The sequence below is a fragment of the Elephantulus edwardii genome, unplaced genomic scaffold (assembly GCF_000299155.1).
Source record: "Elephantulus edwardii isolate Elephantulus edwardi_28Jun2011 unplaced genomic scaffold, EleEdw1.0 scaffold00033, whole genome shotgun sequence".
Classification (NCBI taxonomy): domain Eukaryota; kingdom Metazoa; phylum Chordata; class Mammalia; order Macroscelidea; family Macroscelididae; genus Elephantulus; species Elephantulus edwardii.
Window position 1 is genome coordinate 21,168,772 of NW_006399783.1, and position 24,432 is coordinate 21,193,203.

Here is a 24,432-nt window from a genome sequence, read left to right on the forward strand (position 1 = left end):
TAACGGATTTTGGATGATCTTCAGCAATATTTTGCTAGTGTGTTATACTCATGATATTGGTCAGTAATTTCCACTTCTGTTGGTGTTCAATAATTTCCACATTCTGTTGGATCACCTTTCTTGGGGATGGGATCTCTTCCAGTCAGTTGGCCAGGTAGTTGTCCTCCAAATTTCCTGGCATTGGCTCATGAGCACATTCAGGGCTACATCTGTAAGCCGAAACATACCAATTGGTATCATATCAATTCCTGGGGCATTATTTTCCCCCAATGCCTTCAGTACAGCTTGAACTCCTTCCTTCATCACCATTTGCTCTTGATCATATGTTGTTGTTATGTGCCATCGAATTGCTTGTGACTCATAACAGCCCCATGTACAGCAGCTCTGAACCCTGCTCTATCCTGAGCCAACCTTATTGTCTCTGGCACACCTACCCCTATTACCCCAGTCACTGAGTCAATCCATCTCATCTAGGGTCTTCCTCTCTTGAGCTGTCCCTCTACCCTTCCAAGCATAATGTCCCTCTCTAAGGACTGATCCCTCCTTGCAACATGCCTAAAGTATGTCAGACAGAGCTCCAGAATCATTGCCTCTGAGGAGAAGCCTGGTTTCAACCTCTCCAGGATGAACCTGTTTATTCTCCTAGCAGTCCATGGTATATTCATTATTCTTCTCCAGCACCACAGCTCAAAGACATCAATTATCCTTTTATCATCCCTACTCATTGTCCAGCCTTCTGGTGCATAGCAAGCAACTATGAAAACCATGGCCTGGATCAGGTGCCGTGTCTCCAGACTGACTTTGTTACTTGTCAGTACTCTGGAGAGGTCCCTGACAGAGAGACTTTTCTTTTCTTTTTATTTTTATTGTATTATTTTTACATGTACCATCAGATCAGATCTGACTGGTACAGGAGGAGATTGCCCCACCTTCTCCAGCAGAGCATCTGGTGGATTTGAACTGCGTACTTCTGGAATTGCAGTGCAGCGTCTTGCCACTAGGCCACCAGAGCTCCCTTGAAACTTTTCTAATGTAATCAATCTTTTGATTTCTTGGCTGTTGGTATCAAGAGTGTTGATTGTGGAGTCAAGCAAACAGAATCTGTTAACAATCTCAATCTCTTCACCATCTATCATGATGCTGCCAATTGGCCCAGTAGTAAGAATCTTTGTTTTCTTGATGTTGAACTTCAGTCCATGTTGAAGGCTACAGTCCTTGACCTTCTGTAGCAAGCGCTTCAGGTCCTCCTCAGTTTCAGCAAGCAAAGTTTTGTCATCTGCATAATGCAGATTGTTGATGAGTCTTCCTCCAATCCTCATGCAGCATTTCTCTACATAGAGCCCAGCTTCCCAGATGATCTGTTCCACATATAGATTGAAAAGATATGGAGATAGGACACATTCCTGGCATACACCCTTCTCAATTTTTAACCATACAGTGTTTCCTTGCTCTGTTCTGATGACTGCCTCCTAGGTTTCACACAAGCACTATCAAGTATTCTGGGATTCTCATTCTTCTCAGAGTCAGCCATAGTTTGTTGTAAGCCATGCAGCCAAATGCCTTTGCATTGTCAATAAAACACAGATAAACATTCCTCTGGTACTCTCTGCTTTCAGTCAAGATCCATCTAACATTAGCCATAATATCCTTAGTATCACCGCCTCTTCTAAAACCAGCCTGGCAGTTTTCTATTATCATGTATTTTCCCAAGTATTTCTGTGTCTGTGAATTCTCTTTTGGTACAGTGATTCTGTTTATTCCCTCCACCTTCTTTTGATGCTTCCTAGATAATTCAAGGGCTTTTTTCCATAGCATCTCTCCATATTACAACTTGAGGCTTGAATTTACTTTTCAGTTCTTTCAGCTTTTAGAAATTACAAATGTAAGCTTTCAGAAATGACAAATGAATTCTTCCCTTTTAATTCTCCAATTCCAGGTCTCTGTTTATTGTATTATAATACTTTGTTTTGTCTTTTTGTACTGCCCTTTGACATCTTCTGTTCACCTCTTTTATTTCAGCATCTCTTACCTTTGCTTTGGCTTCTTGATGCTCTAGTGCTATTTTCTTCTGACTCTAGTAGCCCCATAGAACGCACAGGCAATACTTATGGGTTTGGGGCTTATTAGGGAAATAATGGGTTATAATTTCAGGTTGGAAAACCCAGCATATGATTCTGCAGTTTGGACAGCCTCTTCTCAGTTGTACACCCAGAAGAAGCACTGGAATGAGGGATTTCATTGCTGATGTCAGATAAATCTTGGCTGAAATCAGAGAATACTAGAAAGATATTTATGTTTTATTGACTGTGCAGAGGTATTTGAGTATATGGATCATAACAAATTACGGATAGCAGTGAGAAAAATAAGAATCTCAGAGCACTTAATTATGCTCCTGTAAAATTATTGTAGCATGGCCTCTTCTGAGTCCAATTTGAATCTCCAACAGTTCCCTGTTCATGTTCTACACAGCACTCAGGAGCAACAATTTCAAAAAATACTTCATAATTTGGGAGAGACTAGAGAGCATTATGCTTAGTGAACTAACTCAGTACCTTAAGGACAAATACTGCATAAGACCATTATTGTAAAAATAGAAGGATAACTAGTAAAAACATGTATGGGAACCCAAGGAGCAAAGGGGTGGGAGTGAAGGCATTAGGATGGTTAAGAGTGAAACCACAGAGTTGCAGAGTTTAGTAGGTGGAGGGAGGGAGTGAAGGAAATGGGAAGGATCCAGGTGAAAACACAGGGTAACAATGGGCAAGGTTGAATGGCGATTAATTTTATAAAACATAATGCATGGGAATGATTGTATGAAACACAGTGTGAAGGAAGAATAATGTGAAAAACAACGCACATGAACTTTGTAAGCAAACCAAAATAAATTTTTTTTAAAAGAAGGAAAAAAATGCTGACTCACATACAAAAGCTGGAAACAAAGAAGGACTGGTAGTTGGAAAGTATAGACTTAGTGACAGAAATGAGGCTGGAGATTGAATGATAGAATTTTTTACAATCAATGATTTATTCATTGCAAATAAATACCTTTTTGGGGAAAAAAACCCATGAACAGTGAATATATACCAGGATCTTACTTGATAAACTACGAGTGACTCAGATTGAAAATATATAGGAAAAAAGCTTGATATTAGCAGTCAAAACAAGACCAGGTGGAACAGACTATTAGTTATTCGAGTGCAAGTTCAAATTGAAGCTGAAGAAAATTAAAACAAATACATGAGAACTAAAATACAACCTTGAATCTATTCCATCTGAATTTAAAAACGATGTAAAAAATAGTTTGGATGCATCGAACGCTAATCATCAAAGACCAGGTGAGTTGTGAGATGACATCATGGACATCCTCCATAAAAAAACAAATGTCTTTACAAAGACAGGGAAAAAATGAAAGACAAAATTCGATGTCAGAAGAGACGCTGAAACTTGCACTAGAATGTAGAGAGGCCAAGACAAAAAAGGAAAGAAATGCAAAGTAATAAAGCTGAACTGAAGATTTCAAAGAGCAGCTTGGGAAGACAAAGCAAAGTATTGTAATGGCAAAATAATTGGAGTTAGAAAACCAAAAAGGAAGAACACGCTCAGCATTTCTCAAGCTAAAAAAACTTAAGAACTAATTCAAGACTCGAGTTGCAATACTGATGATGCAATATGATGATGCACTATGGATAAAATATTGCATGAATAAAGAAGTATTGAGAGAGGGCGGAAAGAAGACATGGTAGTCACTGTACCAAAAAGAATAGATCAACACAGAACCCTTTCAGGAAGTAGCTAAAACTCAAGAACATGACTCATGAGTGCCTCACCAGTTGCCATTGAGTCAGTTCCAATGTGTTTCAGGGCAAAACAGTGCTCCGTTGGTTTTTCACTAGTTGATTATCCAAAAGTAAATTGCCAAGGCTTTTCTTGAAATGTGCCTCTGGGCAGACTCAAACCTCAATCTTTTGAAAATCAGCCAAGCACATTAACCACTGGCATCTCTAAGAGACTTCACATAGGAAACAGATGGATATTAATGTGTTAGATGATAAAGGAAAACACTCAACTCAAACAGATAACCATCAAGTCAACTCCAACCCAAAATGACCTTCCATCATGTTTCCAAGGTTGTAAATCCTAACAGGTTATGCACACAGAAACCGCACCACAGGGTTTGCAAGACTAGGAACCTTTCTGGAACCAATGACCAGATGCAGCTCCGCCATCTTTGTCTCTAAGGAGCACTCATCTTTACCAAGACATCCTTGTTCTTTTGGCATTTCACATGATATTCAGTACTCTTCTCCAACACTACAACTCGAATGCATCAATTCTTCTTCTGTCATTCTTATTTATCGTCTAACTCTCAAGTAATATGGCAAGTAATAGAAAAGACCTTGGCCTGAATTGGGCACACCTTAGTCTTCAGTCTGATGTCACTGTCCTTCAGTATGCTGGAGAGGTCTCTGACGGAGGACCTCCCAAAGCAATAAGTCTTCTCATCTCCTGACTGCTGGTCAAAGGTGTTGATTGTGGATCCAAGTAAGACAAATCATTGGCAGGTTCAGTCCTTTCTTCTTCTATCATGATGTTGCCGTTGGCCCAGTGGTAAGGACCTTTGTTTTCTAGATGTTGAGATGCAATCCATATTAAAGGCTGTATTCTTTTATCTTCTGCAAAAAATATCCATAAGGAGCAACTCTGCTCAACAATAAGAAGAATTATTCCTTGTTGTTGTGCATCGTGGACTGTTCCTCCAGTGGGTTTTCAGAGACAGCTAATCAAACAGAAGAAATTGGCCATCCTTCTCCCACAGAGCAGCTGTTGGGCTCAAACCACATGCCTTCAGGATTGCAGCATAGCTTCTTACCATTAGACCACTAGAGAGTTCAATATTGAAAAGAATTACTCCTTTTTGTTGTTTTTGTTATGTGTCATCAAGTTGTCTGCTACTCATAGTGACCCTATGTACAAGAGCTCTGAAGCCTCCCCTATCCTGAGTCAATGTCATTGTCTCTGATAAACCTAAACCGATTTCTCTAGTCACTGAATCAATCCATCTTATTCTAGGTCTTCCTCTCCTTCACCGTCCCTTCACTCTTCCAAGCATGATGTCCTTCTCCAAGGACTGTCCCTCCTGGTCATATGCCCAAAGTATATGAGATGGAGCTTCAAAATCCTCGCCTCTAGGGAGTAGCCTGGTTTCACCCTCTTGCGGACAGATCTGTTTGTTCTCCTGGCAGTCCATGATACATTCAACACTCTTCTCCAGCACCACAACTCAAAGGCATCAATTCTTCTATCATCCTTAGTCATTGTCCAGTTCTCTGATGCAAAGCAAGTAACTGCGAAGACCATGGCCTGGATTAGGTGCACCTTAGTCTCTAGACTGACATCATTGCTTAACAGTACTCTGGAGAGACCCTGACAGCAGATATTCTCAATGCAATTCATTTTTTTATTTCCTTACTGCTGGTGCGAAGAGTGTTGATTGTGGAACCAAGCAAGCTAAAGTTGTTAACAATTTCAGTCTCTTCTCTGTCTGTCATGAAGCTGCCAATTGGCCCAGTAGTGAGTCTGTGACCTGCAGCAAACACTTCAGGTCCTCCTCTGTTTCAGCAAACAAGGTTGTGTTATCAACGTAACACAGGTTGTTGATGAATCTTCCTCCAATTCTGACACCACATTCCTCCTCATATAGCCCAGCCTTCTAAGTTATATATTCTGCATATAGTTTGAAAATCAGATGTGGAGATGTACACCTTTTCTGATTTTGAACCGTGAAGTGTTTCCCTGCTCTGTTCTCACAACTGCTAATTTTATTTCCTCATAATTTCTGCCCTGACCCCTAAAAAAAAAGGAGGAGGAAACGTCTTTCAATAACAATGACAAAATAAAAGTCACACCCTGAGACAGAGAGTATCTAAGGGAAATATCAAAATGCCAAGCACTAAACCAGAAGTGCTACCTCACTTTACCTTGAGCAAGTGCTCATTATTCATCCACCAGCTTGTACTGCCCCCTTGTGGTCACCGAAATCCCTACGCCATTGCTCCTGCAGAGATTTCCCACCGAATCCCCCTTAATGACCAATGTTGGTTACCAGGCAGGTATTTTGCTTCATAATCGCGGGGGGGGGGGGGGCGGGGATTATCCCCCAAAAAAGTCAGTTCATGAGCATCTTCCAGTCAGTTGCTTTTTGAATCAATGGCTTTTACCAGAAGAAGTCTGAAAATTGTTCTCGGCTCCGATACGAGTGAAGGAATCTCCAAGTTCAATAGAAATGCGCCTAAAGACACAGCATTTTCCCCCAGTAGGTCCATGGCTGTAACCACCTCCCAGCCACTTCTTTTGATACCCTGCTCCCTCTCATTGAATTAGCCCGTAGTCACCGCAGTCTAGTCCCTGGGTGGTGCACTTAATATGCTCTGCAGCAAACCATAGTTGCTGGTTTGATACTGTCAAGGGACTTGTCTTAGAAAAAAGACCTTTGCTCTACTTCCAGACCGTCAGCCCCTGAACACACTGTGAAGCACAGATTTGCACTGACACATTTGGGGTCACCATTAATAGGAGTGAGGACAACAGCAACTGGTGTTGAAAGCAGACAGCTTCTGGTGGCCTAGAGGTCATGGTCCAGGAGACACTCTGATCTCAGGGAAGTCCCTTACCCATTCTGCTTTTGTGTGAGTGACTAACTACTGCACCCTCGTCAGAAGATGGAAAGTGAGGTTCAGAATGCAGGGAAAGGGAGACAAATAACCCGATGGAAAATTACTGGGTGCCGTCAGTTAATGGCCCACTACTTTCTGTCCTGTGTGGGCCGGTTTCCAGAGCACCAAAGAGCAGGTCCATCCAGGCTGTTCTGGATGTCCTCCCCTGAGCAGACAGCACCAGGACAAGGCAGCTGCTTCCACTTCTACTGTCAGGGAGGCCATCTAGAAATGTATTCTTCTTTCTGTTTTTGCTTAATGCTGGCTTCTCTCAAGCTTCTGACAGTCACAGTGCCTCTCTCAGTGGTGTTTTTCTAGACTGGCCAAAGAAAATGTTCCTTTTCTGGATCATGCTGCCAGCTACCTGGAGAGACCCAGAGAATGACAGCCAGCCTGCAGAACTGGAGAGTCCCAGGTTCAAACCTCAGCTCTGACAATCACCATATGTCCTAGGAAACTCACCCCCTCCAAAGCCTGTTTCCCTCAACTTTAAAAGAATAAGCCACCAGCTGACTTTCAGTTTGTCATATTTTGGCAGCTTGCATGTGGCTATGATGATTGAAGTTGTGCCAACAGTATTTAAAATACCACAGGGTCACCTGTGATAGACAGGTTTTAGCAGAGTTTCCAGACGAAGATAGAGTAGGAAGAAAGGCCTGGAAACTCAACTAATGGGTTAAGTGGAGCATCTCTGCTGTTAACTTTGCTTTTGAGGGAAAAAGATGGTAGGGTGTGCCATGGGAAGATTTCCCACCGTGGATAAAAGACTTTGATGCCTTGACAGATCCTGTGGTATCTGAGGTCCCAATGCTATTGTTTGGCCTACATGGATCCTGAATCCTCTCCCATGAGCAAATGAGCAAAGACTATTCTCGAGCTGAAGGTTCTGGTGAATAGAACATCACCAGGTGAATAGAACATCACCAGGGTGATGGTCCACAGTTCCTACTTGCCCAAGATGTGGGCCATGGGGATGCTTCAGTCTCTGGCCGTGTGGCGCCACCTGTAACAAGAGCAAGAAGAGGAGGAAGGAGAGAGAGAAAGAATGCCTACCCTCATGAGAAGCAAAGCCAGAGTCCTCGCAAGAGACAAAACAAAAAGCTCATGTTCCCAAGAGAGCAAGAGCCAGGACCTAAGTTCCCTCAAGAAGCAGAACCAAGACAAACGCTCCTACCAGCAGCAAAGCCAGAGCCAATACCTAAGCCAGCCTCCGTCACCACCCCCAGTTTAAGATTTGCAAGTCATCAAGTCATGCTTTAAGATTTTCTTTTTAAAAAAATAGACAACATATGAATGCTTACAGTGTTTTAATTCAAAACTATGGATATTATCAGAGTCCAGTAAGCTATTGCCGCCTTCAGTTGAACCCAACAGCAAGCATTTACACACACACACACCCCCCCCCATGCTAAAAACAGCAGCAGTATCTGCTTAGCTGGCAGAGACTCTACTGTTGTAGTTTTAAGTCATGAAGTCGACCTGCTTGTTATGTGGTTTGTATCGCTTACAATAGTGGTCATTCTAAAGGCTATTTTCATTCTACATCTATCTGTTAGCAAGTTAACATCTTATGAATCCATCTTGATGGCTGCATCCAATGTTCAAATACAAGCAGTGAAAACTAAGTTCCACAACTCTTTCCTAATAAAAGAAGAGATCTGCATAATTCTTTAAACTCAAAAGTCCAGTCCCACCGGTGGAGATCAACCCTGAGGTGCTGACCAGCTTGGGAGTTGCGCTTTGTGGACGTGCTGGGGCTGGAAGAGGAGTCTCTGGGCTAGGCTCACCGCTCAGCATGAGAATTTCAGGAAAAAGCAGATTGAAGAACTGAAGGGACAAGAAGTCAGTCCCAAAGCAGACCATTGGGAACTCCTCTGGGACCGTTGGACTGATACATGCAGTGGCCAGTAATCAGGACAAACTGCAGTTTGACAATGAATCTGTCCTGAAGCAGTTTCTTTCTGAAGCAGAGAAGCTGTCTCTTGATGACAGAGCAAAATGCTTTGAAAAAAACGAGGCCATCCAGGCAGCTCCCGTTGCTGTGGCCCAGGAAGGCCAGTGTCCTGTAGACGACAAAGTAAACTTTCATTTTATTCCATTTAACAACGTGGACGGTCACCTCTATGAACTCAATGGACGAATGCCCTTCCCCGTGAACCATGGCACCAGTTCAGAGGACTCCCTGCTGCAGGATGCTGCCAAGGCCTGCAGAGAATTCACTGAACGTGAGCAAGGGGAGGTCTGCTTCTCAGCCGTGGCCCAGTGCAAGGCAGCCAAATGCACTGTGAGGAACTTGCCTTTCCACTCTTCCTTTAATGTGAAGACATGTTCCTACCAATGTGGTCTAAAATGCTTCTGTATTTGTGAAACAAAGCTGTTGTTCAATTCTGCAGAAATGCTCATACCCTCAGCCCTATCCAAGCACTAGCTGAGCTCCACTGTGGAGTCAGGCAGGGTTTCTTGTAAGGTTCAGATGGGAAAGCATTTCCTTAGATCCGCTCTTGTATGTCTTGTTACCTTAATATCTAATGCTTTAAATGGCTACTCTGGTTTATGTTTGTAAGTTAAGGCCTTGGATGTGGTTTGTCATTAAAAGGAATGAGACTTTTCTGCTGATAAAAGAGAAGGAAAAAAAGTACCATTAAAAAGCAAATGTATTGTTAAAATGAAAAAAAAAAAAAAAGTCCAGTCCCAACATTTGGAGATTTCATAAAGTGTCTTTGACCTGGTTTTTCTTTAGATTTATATGTAAATGGGTCTTATTGGTCTTCACATAAGGCAAGGCAAAGACTTTCTCTAGTGTTTGCAGAGACACTCCCGAAACTGAGGTAGTTAAGTGGAGAACAAACAAATGCCTCTTTGATGAGCGTTCTGACTTTGGTTAGTGTAAAAAAATATAATTCACATTCCCAAAAGTCTCCTAGCCAACATTAATGATCTTTGCTTAAGCTTAACCCATCAGTTTGCAAATTGCAAGATGCAAAACTTAAGTACATTTCCCCAACATTGAAAGCAGTTTCCTGATTGGATGTCTAAACAAGAAGCTGAAATTCAAAGGAGTTCCAGGAAGACCTGAATGATCAGCCTTCCCTTTAAAGAGATTCAGAAATATGTAAATGTCTTGACTGCTATTTTATAATTATGATTTAAAATATTAGCCAAAAAAAGGAAAGAAAATGCTAACCATTTGCTTCAAAAACCTCCAAAACCAAAAATCCACCCCTGAAAATTATAGAAAGTTCTTCTTCTGTCATCCTTATTCGTTTCAACTTCCAGATATTTAAGAAGTAGTTGGGGAAGGGGGAGGGAAATAAGTAGTTGAAAACACTACGATGCTCATCAACAAATGAATGGATAGAAAAATTATGGTATAGTCATATAATGGAATACTACACAGCACTGAAAAACAAGGAACTCATAAAATACAACATGGGTGATCCTGGAGGACATTAGGCTGAGTGAAATATCTCAGTCACAAAAGGACAAATACTGCGTAACAACACTGTTATAAAACAGGACTGACATGGGGTTTGGGGTGAAACTAAGAAAAGAGGGGATAAATAATGAACACTGCATTTGGAACAAAAGAATGAAAGAACTATTTAAAAGGAATGTATGATTGGACATTATTTATATGGCAACAGTCCAGAAAAAGAGGTGCATAGCAAAGTGGACTGGGGAAGAGAGGAGGGAGGAAATTATGCAACAATGAGTGAACATTTTTTTAAAAAAATGTGAACTGAGTCAGGGTAAGGAGGAAAGGGTGCAACATATAAATGAATGAAAATGCAACTTTTTTGTAAACTTTCATTAAAATCACAATAAAAATGTCTTTAAATCTTTAAAAAAAACCACTATGGCTTAGATCAAGTACATCTTGATCTTTAAAGTGACATCTTTGGTGTGTAGCACTTTGGAGGGGACAGTGCCTTTTCCCATTGGTAGGGCCAACTCCCTAGCAGCCAACAATGAAAGGATAACATCATCTTCTGCTGAGTTCCAAATAAGGTGACTAGGACTTATTTAGAATTTAGTTTGTCTTTTCAGTCTCTTCTGGTTTTAAACAGTCTCTTCTGAGTTCTAAGTTGAATGTTGAAGTAGGGACAGCTAAACAGCTTCTTTTTACCTACAGCCTCTTTCAGTTAAATAAGCTATTGTTCAGCTGGACATGGTGACATTTCCCACATTTGGCACTTTCTCCAAAATGTCATCTGGGTGCGTACATGAATGTGGTGAGGATGGCACTTAGGTGACCTCGTGGGGGTGGAGAGGGACCTCGAGGCCATGATGATCTTGGGATGGAAGCTCTCGTTCCTTCTGGTCTTGAACAAGTGATTATGGGGTGACTGGGCCCATCTGACCACTGAACCACTCTAGGAGTCTCTGGTCCCAGCCATTTGCTGTGCATCCTCCAGCCAGCTCCACTGCTAGGCTTCCACTAGACCCCTCAACAATCCCATGTTTTTCCATGGTGCATGGAGGAACTGGGTCCCTGCATGCTCTGCCCACTTCTAGATCAGGTATGAAAAACAGTGTATATAAACTTTGTAAGTAAACCAGTATGAAATTTAAAAAATAATAATAAAAAAATTTTAAAAAATCTCCACTAGAGTGGGAGCTCTGGTAGCCTAGTGGCAAGAAGCTGCACTGTAATCCCAGAGGTACACAGTTCAAAACCACCAGTTGCTCTTCTGGAGGAGCAACTGTACCAATCAAATCTGATTTGACAGTACAAACACACACACACACAAAATCATCATCATCATCATCTCCACTAGATTGTCAGCTATGAGTTAGTTCTGACTCAGCAGCAATGAGTGTGTTGAGTGTTTAGAGGGTAAAAAAGAAAGACATTCCAAATTAAAATGTGGTCTACTGAGAGCCTTTTATTACATCATAAGCAGGGCCAAACCAGACAAATCAGTCCAGAATGAGGGAACCCATCTAGCATGATGTCAAAAGTATTTGGTTCCACCGTGACCATGACTTTTGTTTATAAGGTTCTGAGCACTATTGTAGGCAAGACTACCAAGGAGGTAAAACTCCACATGGGGCACATACACATTCAGATTTAAGAGCTTGCAGGATTGGTTCTTGGTTCCCGGTACTTGGTTACATAATGGTTTTGAGATAGGAGATCAGGGAACTCCCCCTCCCAACATCCTGTTATTGCCTCGAAATCCTCAGTAACTGTCAACTTCCGTTGTTGACTAATTCACTCTTTTTGTTAAACATCCTGTTTTCTTTAGACTAACTCTCTTAAAACCCAACATAGCGTTTAAGCCAGTAGCTGGAGCCTGAACAGAGACACCAGCTAGGATTGAACGTTGACATAGTGGAGGAGTCACTTCAGCCCGGAGGGACACCACCCACCGTGCATTCACACCATCCCAGGACCTGAAGGCTTCTCTGTGGAAACCATCTTGAAAGACCAGATGCTATCACCCAATTACCATAACCCATTTTTTATGGACCCATTCCTGAAACTCCCCACCCATGAATAAACATGATGTCTTTTCCCCACCTAACCCATTATTATGAGTTGGAATTGACCCATAACTGACCTTCCAGTGAATTTTCAGAGGCAATAAATCACACAAGAGGAGACTGCCCATATTTTCCCTCAGAACCACTGATGTATTTGAACCATCAGAGGCTCCTTCTTTGAGTAAGCAGTGCATTCCCTCAAACTAGGCCTCCAAAGCTGTCTTGTATTTTAGCAGAAATATGCAAATGAGGTGCTTGTGGCCTACCAACTGGATTAGACAGTTTGCTGCTATGCAAATAAATTGTATGGCACCTCTGTGGGGGACGGGGTAGAACAATGTAATAAGGTGTATAAAACCCTAACAACAGAACTGGTCGGTTTCACTGTCCTGCTGGGCTTAAAATGAGTCATTCAAGAGGTCACTTGACTACAACCAAGAAGGACCAGAGAGAATGAACACTGTCCTTTGAATCTGGAGTCCCTGTCCAAGTCTCTTAGACTCGGGAGCCATAATACCCCAGAGATAGCGAGACACAGCAGCAGGAAAACAGTAACAACAGAAGCAGCAAAGACCAGTGATAAGGGGTGGAGTGGGCTTCCCCGCCCAAGGTGAGAGAAAGACGATTGCATTCAGGCAGAAGGTTTGTGGCAGAGTGGGGTGCATCTGGAAAATGGTCACTGGAGCTAGTGACCTTTGTAACTCGTTCTCAAGCAGGACTGAGGTCCAGCTGGCCCAAGAGACCTGAACTGCTGAGGGGGGAGAAACAGAGCCAGAAGGAGGCCCACCTATGTGAAGGAAAACACAGTATGAGTTATTTTTTTTTTACTCTGAATTGTTGCCTATTACTTTCCTAATAAACCCCACAACAGTGAGTACAATCTGTAAGTTCTGTGTGGCCACTGCTACAAATGAGAGCTCAGCAGAGTGCAAAGTGTTAGGTCCGTAAATCACCACCCAAAAGACCACTGACTCACGTATGCAAATGGCAAGAGTGAGTTATTCTGCAGAACAAACTCCAGCATACATACAGAGCGCACCATTCAGTAGAAAATGGCCACCCAGGGTACAGGGTCACAAACCTTTTATGGGTTAAGGTAGGGCGGGCTTACCAGGATGAGGTAATTGGGAACACGATTGGTGGGTGAGGGGAGCAGTTACATGGGTGGGTTTGTGATTGGCTTGTGCCTATGCCAGTCAGCCCACCTCCTCCCTTTCCTGGTCACGTACACACCTTTCCTGTGTTGCCTACACACTCTTCCTGTGTCATGTATGCATGCCCTTGTGTTACATACTTAAACATCAGGCACACAGATGGCTAACCTTGAGATAAGCCCCTCATATATTCCTGTGGTTATCTTGTGGTTGCTTTCTCTCCTAATTGGCTGCCTCTAGGGCAAAGAACTTTTATGGCCAACTAGGTCAGGCTTAAGATAGAGGCTGGGCACAAAATGGAGTCTATACGTCCTCTCAGAAAGTGCTGAAGGAGGGACGATTGATGTCGGAACTGATGAAAAGTTTATGTGGACTGATATTCACCTCATAGACATCAGCCTTTAGCTGTTAATCTAGATTCTCCTTCCCACTTGTAAAATCAGAGTAACTGCCAAGTTTACGATACCTGTAAGGTGTTTGTTTGGTTCTGTGACTGGCAAGTCTCACTCATTCACTGTCGTCAAGTTGGTTCTTGTTAGGCTAAAAATAAAAATGGAGGTTGAAGCTCAACTCAAAAAATCCTATGTCAGGATATTTTCCAAAACCAGAACTCAGAAAATCCTATGTCACGACATTTTCTAAAACCAGAAAATCCTATGTCACGACATTTTCTGAAACCATAACTCAGAAAATCCTATGTCAGGACATTCACCAAAACCAGAACTCAGAAAACCTTATGTCAGGACATTTTTCTGAGACCAGAACTCAGAAATCCTATGCCCGGATACTCTCCAGAACCATTTTCCCAAGACCAGGAACTTTATGCACCAATGAGCCCTGCAATGACCCCCTATAAGCCCCCTGAGCCCAATCCCCAGGGCTACCTCCCTCGCTGAGTAGCCCAGCATGCAATAAACTCTGAGAAATATTTCTACCTCAGTGTGGTTCTTGGCTTCGATCCGAAACCTTGCAGTTCTGACTCATAGTGACCCTCCATTGGGTTTCTGAGGCTGTAAATAGCAACGGGAAGAGCGATGGCGTCTACTCACTCAAGGCAAGCAACCTTTGCATCAGCAACTCAAGGCAATACAGACTGTGCCACCAGATTTCCCTGATGGGAAAGTGTTAAACACTAAATCAGCCACCTGGCGGTTTGTTGTGCTATGATGGCTAATATATAACTGTGATGCTGGAAGCTAAGCCACCAGTATTTCAAATACCAGCAGGGTCACCCACTGTGGACATGTTTCAGTAGATCTAGGTTAGATATACCAGGAAGAAATGCCTGGCAATCTGCTACTAAAACTTAGCCAATCTTATGGATCAAAAATCAGGATATTGTCCAAGTAGTTTGTGTTGAGCATTTCAGATAGTGTTTGGCACAGTGCGAGGGTAGTGAGGCCAAAGGAGTCCCTCAGTGAAGTGACTAATGGCATTGAGTGATGGATCATGTGGGTGATTATGAAGATGGTGTCTGGCTGGGCAATGGTCACCGTGAGTCAGACATGACTTGACAGCAGTTAACTAGCTATCTAGCTAAACACTAACTAAACCAGTCTTTAAAACAGAAGGGAGCTCTGGTGGCCTAATGGGTAAGAGCTCCACTGCCAACTTAAAGGCAGGTGTTTTGAATCACATCCCACATGAATGAGGCTCTGGGATTCAGTTACCACCACAAGGTTTGCTCACTGGCTGGGAGAGTGGCCATCCTCCACATCCTGGTGCAGAGTTGCTGCTAATGAGCTAATGAGAGAAGGCTCTGAACTGGAACCTTCTGTCACCCACTTGGGAACTGTGCACACACTGCGTGCACCCAGGGCCTGCTCTGTCATCTAGCTGTCAAGAATGCCACTGTGGGACTCAGGGCTGTGAGGTGCAGGTGGAGAGAACTAAACACAAGCCAAAACTGTTGTTGACCAGGTGATTCCAATTCATAGTGACCCCCTGCCACTCCAGGAAAATTGGGAGAGTGAGACCTCATTGTGCTGCAAATCTACTAACATCCGCCAGGAAGAGAACGCAATATTTGGAGCTGGCTGGCCTGGGGAACCCACACAGCTGTGCCCTGGCTCACGGAGTCACCCTAGCCACTCACTGAATAGCTGGGCCTTTGGGGGTCTTTGTCCACCACAAATGCGGCCTTCCTTATATGGTTATATTGAGTCCTGAGGTGGCACAAATGATGAAGTGCTTGCCCACTAAAACATTGATGGTTTGAATGCACCCTGAAGCACGTAAGAAGAAAGGCCTGGTGATTTGCTTGTGAAAAATCAGCCCCCGGAAGCACTACTCTACCTACCCTGACACACATAGAACTGTCATGAGTTGGACTTGACCCAACCACAGCTGGTTTGTTTTTTATGTTGTTTGTTTCTGTACGATTATCACAGTGATGCATTGAGACACTGTGAAAAGCCACCGAACTGCTCTTCCTCAGGACAGCACAACATCAGGTGAATCACCCAGATTTTCTTTTCCTAGCTTCAGTGGTGCAATCTGTAGTGAATGGTGTTGCTGACCCAAAGACTTCATGTCTTCAGCAGTCCTAATTTGCCAGCGGCTCCTCAGGAAAAAGATGGACACTCTCCTCCTGTTGCAATTTATAGCCTCAAAACCCCAGGAGAGGGTCACCTATGAGTCTGATCTGGCAGTGAGTTTTAAGCACATACAAAAGTTCTGTTTATGGATAGGAAGACTCAATAGTGTGAAAATAACAATCCTACCAAAGCAATCTACATGTTTAACGCAATCCCAATAAAAGCAAAACACTTCTGAAAAACAAAAATGAAGTGGGAGGCATAGCCCTCCTTTGCCTCAAAACCTACTACACAGTGGCAGTAAACAAAACAGCATGGTACTGGTAAATGACAGGCACACAGACCAAAAGAACAGAATCAAGAACCCAGAAATGGACCTCTCTATCTATGGTCAACTGATATTTGACAAGGAAATAAAACCTATCAAATGAAGAAATGACAACCTCTTCTACAAATAGTGCTGTCAAGACTGGTCTGCTACCTACAGAAAGCAGAAAAAAGGATCCACATCTCATGCCATACACAAAAATCAACGCAAGGTGGATCAGAGACCTGGGCGTTAAACCCAAAACCATGAAGTTCATAAGAGACAAACTGGCACCACAACAAGATAAAGGTAAATAATCCAATAGAAAAATGGGCACAGGATATGAACAGACACTTCACTGAAGAAGACATTCAGATGGCCAACAAGCACATGAAGAAATGTTCAAAATCCCTAGTTCTAAGAGAGATGCAAATCAAAACAACTATGAGTTACCATCTCACCCCAGTCAAAATAGCAAAATTTAACAGAACAGCAAGCAACAAATGCTGGTGAGGTTGTGGAGAAACCAGAACCCTTATTCACTGTTTGGTGGGAGTGTAAAATTGTGAAACCACTGTGGAAGGCGGTGTGGTGCTTTCTCAAAAAGTTGCAAATAGAGATACCATTTCACCCAGCAATTCCACTAGTTGGAATATACCCCAAAGAGACCATAACTGACATCCAAGCAGATTATGCACACCCATGTTTATTGCGGCTTTGTTCACAAGAGCAAGCAGTTGGAAACAACCTAAGTGCCCATCAACAAACGAATAGATAGAGAAGCTGCGGTATATTCACACGATGGAATTCTATGCTGCATTGAAAAACAAGTAACTCATGCAATATTATTCAAAATGGGTGACTCTGGAGGACATTATGCTGAGTGAAGTATCTCAGTCACAAAAGGACAAATACTGCATTGTGTCACTCTTGTAAAACAGGACTGACATCGGGGTTTGGGAGAGACTGAGAAAGATGGGTTCAATAATGTATACTGCATTGAAACAGATGAGGGAGAAAACTGTTTAAAAGGGAAATGTGATTAGGTATTTTTGTCATGACAGGAGTCCAGAGAGAAGGCTGCATAGTGGAGTAGACCTGGGATGAGGGATTATAAAACAATGAAAGAATTTTTGTTTTACTTTTCCAAGAGGGTAGTATACTGGGGCGGGGGGGAAGGGAGAAAAGTGCAACAATGGAAATCCAAAGTCTCTGTAAATTTTTACTGAAATTAATAATAAATTTAAATTTTTTTTAAAAAAGAGACAAACTGGGACCTAAGGGAGCTCTGGTGGCCTAGTGACAAGAAGCTATACTGCAATCCCAGAGGTGTGTGGTTCAAATCCACCAGATGTTCTGCTGGAGAAGGAGGGGAAATCTCCTCCTGTACCAGTCAGATCCGACTTGACGGTACACACACAAAATAATAAAAAATAAATTTTTTTTTTAAAAAGAGACAAACTGGGACCAAACTTAGAAGGCCTAGTCTATGGTATAAAGGGACTGCCAAATTCAGCCAGAAATGCACAATCTGGAGAGGATAAATGAGTGAGGTCTTCTAAAGATTAAATCTCTGTGCTCATTAAAAACTTTTTCCAACAGGGTGAAAAGAAAACCTACTGCAGACAAGGGTCTCATAATGAAAGTTTACAGAATCCATCAGAGCCTCCAGAAGAAAAAGATTTATAATCCAATTCCAAAATGGGCAAAAGATGTAGAAAGATTTTTCACAGAGGAAGGCATTTGGATGGCCAACAGACACATGAAGAAATGCTCTAAATCACTGGCAATAAGAGAGATGAAAATCAAAACCACAATGAAATACCCTAGTCACCCATCTCACCCCAGTTAACAGTGGCAAACTTTAGCAGGGCAGCAAGTAATAAATGTTGGAGATGATGTGGTGAGGTAGGAACTCTTATACATTGTTGGTGGGATTGTAAAATGACCATTATTGTAGAATGAGTACGAGGATCCAAGGACAGGTAGGAGAGCTTAACCATCGGGTTACACAATTTGATGGGTGGAGGAATGGAGAAAGGAAAGGGGAAAGATCCTGTGTGAAAAACAATGTATACAAACTTTATATGAAAACCAGTATAAAGCAAAATTTTTAAAAAGTAAAAAAAATACACTAAGTTATATTCATAGGCTCAGAAAGACATATTCTACTAAAAACATAACCAAAACAACAACAACAGCAAAAAAGATGCAAACTTGAAGCTTCCTTCAAGTTGATTCCAATTCTTAGCTGTCCCATAGCATTTCCACGGCTTTATTCTTTATGAACAGAATAGACCGGCACATATTTCTCCCATGGAACAACTAGTAGGTTCAAAGATTAGACCTTTCATTTCAGACTAAAGCACTGAACTTCTAAACTGCTGAATGAGCATCTTCAGGTTTTAACAGGCTGAACTTTTCTCTGTAATGAGAATGCAGACTAAAATCCACTCTAGTCTTAAAAGTGAATTTGTTTTTACTTTGGTATCATCAAAGACTTAGCTACTTAGCCATTAGAGTAAGGGTAAATATGTGCCTTTAAATTAGATAATAAGTCTTGAGGTGAATTTTGTTAAGTTTCTCCCACTGTGATTCTCAAACTTCAACATGCTTATGAATCAATTGAAGATTTCCTTAGAAGGCTGATTTTGAAACAGTAGGTGTTGAAACAAGGCCTGAGATCCTGAATTCTGACAAGCTCTTTGATAAGGCTCGCATGACCCAGCTACTCCACTACTAGGAATATACCCCAAGTAAATTAGAACTCAGGCACAAATGGAATTCTGCACACTAGTATTCATAGCAGCATTACTCACCATCACAACATGGAAACATCCCAATACCCAACCACAACCAAATGAGTTGAGAAATTGTGGTACATTCACACAGTGGAACACTATACACGCAGTAACACTCATGCAGCACTCAGGAGCAACAATTTCTTTTCTTGTTTTGTAAGCTTAAAGCAGCTTTATTCCCCCTGACTCCAAGAAGCTTTATTAAGGGAGTTCCAAGGCGAGGTTCCTTGGTCTCAAAATGGAGAACAAGGAAGTCGCCCTTATGAAGTTTTGGGGAGGGTTTTTATAGTAGGGTCTTTGGAAGGGAAGGAAGTGACATTCCACTGTGGCTAGAGGCCATACACTCCCTTTGTTGACACACCATATTCTTTGAATCCTTTATTCTCCCCTTTGACCTTGGTCTGGGCCTGACATTCCAGCCTCTTTGGTGAAAAAAAAAAGGAGATGTATCTTTGTTCTTGGAGAGGGACATCATGCTTGGTAGGATGGAGGGACAGCACAGGAGGGGAAGACCCTCTATGAGGTGGATTGATTTAGTGACTGGGGTAATCGGGATGGGTGTGTCACAGGCAATGCGATTGGCACAGGATAGAGCAGGGTTTAGGGCTGTTGTACATAGGGTCGCTATGAGTCACAACTCGACGGCACATAACAACAACAACAACATCTTTGTTCTAGCTACTTCCTGCTGAACAGGGGCAAAGATCTGGGGCTCAGAGGCTGGATTGGGGTTGGCCCAGGATCAGTAGCCAGGGAAGAATATGGATGTCATAGCAGCTGGTTCACTGTTGGTCATTTTTTTATCCTGTGAAGAATTTAAAAAGGCAGGGAGCAATTAATATGAAGAGCTACTTATGAAGGGTTTGGGATCTGAGTGAGGTGAAGAGTAGTGGGCCCCACCATTTCTCAGTGAAAAGAGTGTTTGACCTGGGAAAGGTGGTGCTAATGGGGTTTACCTATGACCTTAACCACTGTGGAGATAGCTAGGATGACTGTGTAAGGTCTATCTTAGTGTGGTTGAACAGGTTTGGGTGCACGCCATTTGATGAGGACAGCGTCTCCTGGGGTGACTCTAGCTGTCTGGTCTAGACTTTCAGATGAGGGTCTAGGTGTGCAGCAGTCTGTGTGTTCCCAGAGTAATTGTCTAAGGATGGAGAGATAAGGAAGGCATAATGCTGAAAGAGGGGTTCAGTGGGTAGGTTATGACTGAGCAGGAACAGTCAACCATACATCAGCTCGAAGGGGCTTATAAAGGATGATGAACTCGATGCTGCTTTCCACATTCAATTTATGGAAACTACAGGATAGGCTGCCTAATGGTAACCTTTAGAAGTGGTACAAGAGTTGCTGTCAACAGAGTATGGTCTGGATTAGGAATGGGTTGGTCAGATAGTGAGGGAAGTAAACAGCCCATATCTTTTTTAAAAAAATAATTAATTTATTTCAATGAAAGTTTACAGAGACTTAGGGTTTTCAGTCATTCATTGTTGCACTTTTCTCCTTGCCCCCCCCAATTCACTCTTCTCCTTGAAAAGTAAAAGAAAAACTCATTCATTGTCCTGCAATCCCTCCCCCCCCCAAGTCCATTCCAATGTGCAGCCTTCATTCTGGACTCCTGTCATGACAATAATACCAATCATATATTCTTTCTAAACAGTTCTCTCCCTCACCTGTTTCAATGCAGTATACATCATTCCTCGCATCCTTCTCTGTCTTCCCTCAACCCCGATGTCAGTCCTGTTTTACAACACTGGCTCTATGCAATATTTTTCCTTTTGTGACTGAGATATTTCACTCAGCATAATGTCCTCAAAGGTCATCCATTTTCCATAATATTTCATGAGTTCCTTTTCAATGCTGCATAGTATTACATTGTGTGAATATACCAGAGCTTCTCTAGCCATTCGTTTGTTGTTGGGCACTTGGGTTGTTTCCAGCTCTTTGCTATTGCGAACAAAGCCGCAATAAACATGGGTGTGCATATATCTGCTTGGGTGGTGGTTATGGTTTCTTTAGGGTAAATTCCCAGTAGTGGAATTGCTGGGTCAAATGGTGTTTCTATTTGCAACTTTTTGAGAAAATGCCATACAGCCTTCCATAGTGGTTGCACCATTTTACATTCCCACCAATGGTGAATAAGGGTTTCAGTTTCTCCAAACCTACCTCACCAGCATTTGATGTTTGCTGTTCTGTTAAATTTTAAGAGCCCATATCTCTAAGGACTTCAGGGCAGCTATGGTCATAATAAGTTATAGGGCAGCCAGTTTGAGGAATGGTAATTGAGAGAGGCTAATATCAGGGTTCTCGAGAAAAAGTAGATGGAGCTTCTGTATCCACCCAGGAAGAAGTAAAGACAGGAAGCTGTGAGAAAGCATGTCTCAAAGACTATGGCTAGAGAAGACTTGCAGAGGGCTTCTCAGAGTGAGTTAAAGCACCTCTTTAGTGAGGAGAGCTGTTGCAGCCAGGAGATCGCAAGCAGAGTTGTCACCCCTGGGTGATGACATTGAGCTGCTTAGAAAGTTATGCAATGGGGATAAACATGGGCCCAAGGGGCTGAGCCAAGATGCTAACAGCAATACCCTGTTTTCTATCTGTATAGATGGAAAGGTTTAGATGGATTTGGCAACATGAGGGGTGGGGACCCTATGAGGTGATGCTGGAGCAGGAGCTACAATTTTGAAAAAGACTACATACCTTGGGAGGGATTGGAGAACATTATGCTGAATAAACTAACTCGGCCTCATTAAGACAAATACTGCACATGACCATGATTGTAAAAATAGAAGGATAACTAGTAAAACATGTATGGGGACCCAATGGAGAAAGGGATTGGAGTGGAGGGGTGAGGATGAGTAGAGGCAAAACCACAGGCTTGCACAGTTGGGAGATAGTGAGGGTAATGGGAAGCAACTGGTGGGGACCTGAAAAGACAGAGTAATGCAAGGTATAATGGTGATTAACTTTATAAATTATAATGCGTGGGATTGATTGTGACACACAATTATGTCAATCTAGAAACTAAGGTGCACCTGATTGAGGCCATAATCTTTGCAATTACTTGCTGTGCATCAGAGGGCTGAACAATGACAGAAAAATAATTGATACTTTTGAGTTGTAGTGCTGGAGAAGAATATTGAACATACCACGGACCACCAGGAGAACAATCAGGTCTGTCCTGGAGAGGGTGAAACCAAGTTTCTCCTTGGAGGTTAGGATTTTGAAGCTATGTCACATATTTTGGGCACATGACCAGGAGGGACCAATCCTTGAAGAAGGACATCATGCCTGGAAGGGTGGCGGGAAAGCTCAGGAGAAGAAGACCCTAGATGAGATGGATTAACAGTAACTGAGGTAATGAAAATAAGTATGTCAGAGTCAGTGAGACTAGCTCAGGATAGGGCAGGGTTCAGAGTGACTTGATACACTTAACAAAAAACCTGCAAAGCACAATAAAATGAGATATGCCTATATTTGACTTCATCTTCATCACCATACTGAGAGCTACCTTTTGACTTTCTGCATATGATGCAGTCAAAACTCTCCCGCATCCAGAAGTTTCAATATTTAATCGTCAACATCAGGGCTCAAACCCCGTCCGTCTTGATTATGCAAACTCTGCTGTTTCTATTGCCTTCTAACTTTGAATCATGAGGAAAACAGACTCTGATTGCAGCTATAGCTTCCAGAAAAATCTGAAGGAAAGGAGGAGCACTCAACTTTGGTGTTAGAAGAATTGTAATTTGTAATTCAACAAACACGTTATGACAAGATAGCGGCAAGCTCATGGCAAAGACAGTCCAGTAGAGGGCGTGCTCCACTCAGTGAATTCAGTGGAATATTTTCACAGCACCACTTGCGCTGTAAGTACTGAGTGTTACTAAGCTGCATTTCTATTTAGAAAGGGAGTTTTGTTGGTGCAATGGCTAAGCGCTCAGTTACTAACAGAAGTTTTGGTGTTTCCAACCCACCAGCCACTCCACATAAGAAATGACCTGCAATCTACTCCATAAAGATTATAACCTGGGATCTCTATGGGACAATTTGACACCCAAGAATGGTGGTGAGGGCAAAGTCATTAGAGTCAGGCAAATCATGAAGAACTTTAGTCTCCAGACCCTCAGACCAGAAGAACTAGGTGCTGATTGTTCTGAAACGGAACATAATTAAAGGTCCATGATAGGGTGGGATAAAAATGTGGAACAAAACTGGAATTAAAAATCCACAAAAAGTAAAAAACAACCAAAAAATATATTATAAAAGACCAGGCTTGTTGGTCTAATGGAGACTGGTGGAACCTCTAAGACTACGGTCTTTCATTACTCTCTAATACTTTAAGACTCTCCCATAATTCAAACAATCAAGTGTTGTTGTTACGTGCCAGTGAGTCGAGTATGACTCATAGTGACCCTATGAACAGATCTGAGCTCTGTCCTATCCTGTGCCATTCTCATTATCTCTCACACATGTAAGCCCTTGTTGCAGTCTATGTGTCACTCTATCTTACTGAAGATCTTCCTATATCTCTCAGTGACCCTCCACCTTTCCAATCGTGATGTCCCTCTCCAAGGAATAGGATAGCAATATGTCCAATGTATATGAAATGAAGCCTTGTCATCTCCAAGGAGCATTCTGTCAGCACTTTCTCCAAGACATATCTGTTACTTCTTTTGGCAACTCATGGGATATTCAGTACTCTTCTCTAGCACCACAACTCACAGACATCAATTCTTCTATCAGTCCTATTCATTCCCATCCTTCAGATACATAGCAAGTGATTGAAAAGACTGTGGCCTGAATCAAGCACACAGTCTTCAAACTGACAATAATTGCTTCTCGTAATTTGGAGAGATCCCTTAGTGTAGACTTGTTCAATTATCTGTGCTATGAATTGTATTTGACTCGATGGCACCTAAAAACAAGCAAAAGCCAGGATTTCTGGACAATTACTTTTTTTCTTTAATAAAATATTCAAAATTATTTATCTTCTTAACTATGTGGACATGTATATCAAGATAATATTTATAATTAAGTTCATTTTTTGTTTGCCTTTTATTTTGTTGTTGTTGTTTAAGTAAAAGTTTATAGAGCAAATTTAAACTTAATTTGTTTCATGACTTTAGTTGTAATCCCCTTAATGTAGCAGCACTCTTCCCAATCCCTTCCTGAGATCCCTGTTTCCGTTTGTCCTTTCCCGCCCCTTCTTGCCTTCTGAGCTCTATTTGTGGTACGATACTGCCCTTTGAACTAATATTGTTGATTGTTCAAAATAATTCATTTCTCACCAGTGTTATTTACTTTATAGAATTCTATTTTTTCAAATCTGTGTAATCTTTGAGCTCAAAGATTATAGACTTCATTATGGAGTGTACCTCAATACAAAAAAAATAAAAATTCTCACACTGAATCAATAAACATCATGATAAATGAAGGAAA

The 24,432-nt window shown here is 42.1% G+C and overlaps 1 pseudogene; it reads left to right on the forward strand.

Annotated features, from left to right (window-relative positions):
• The first annotated feature begins 7,680 nt into the window (after window positions 1-7,680).
• The window catches only part of LOC102854232, a 58,512-nt pseudogene continuing 41,760 nt past the window's right edge, over window positions 7,681-24,432 (forward strand).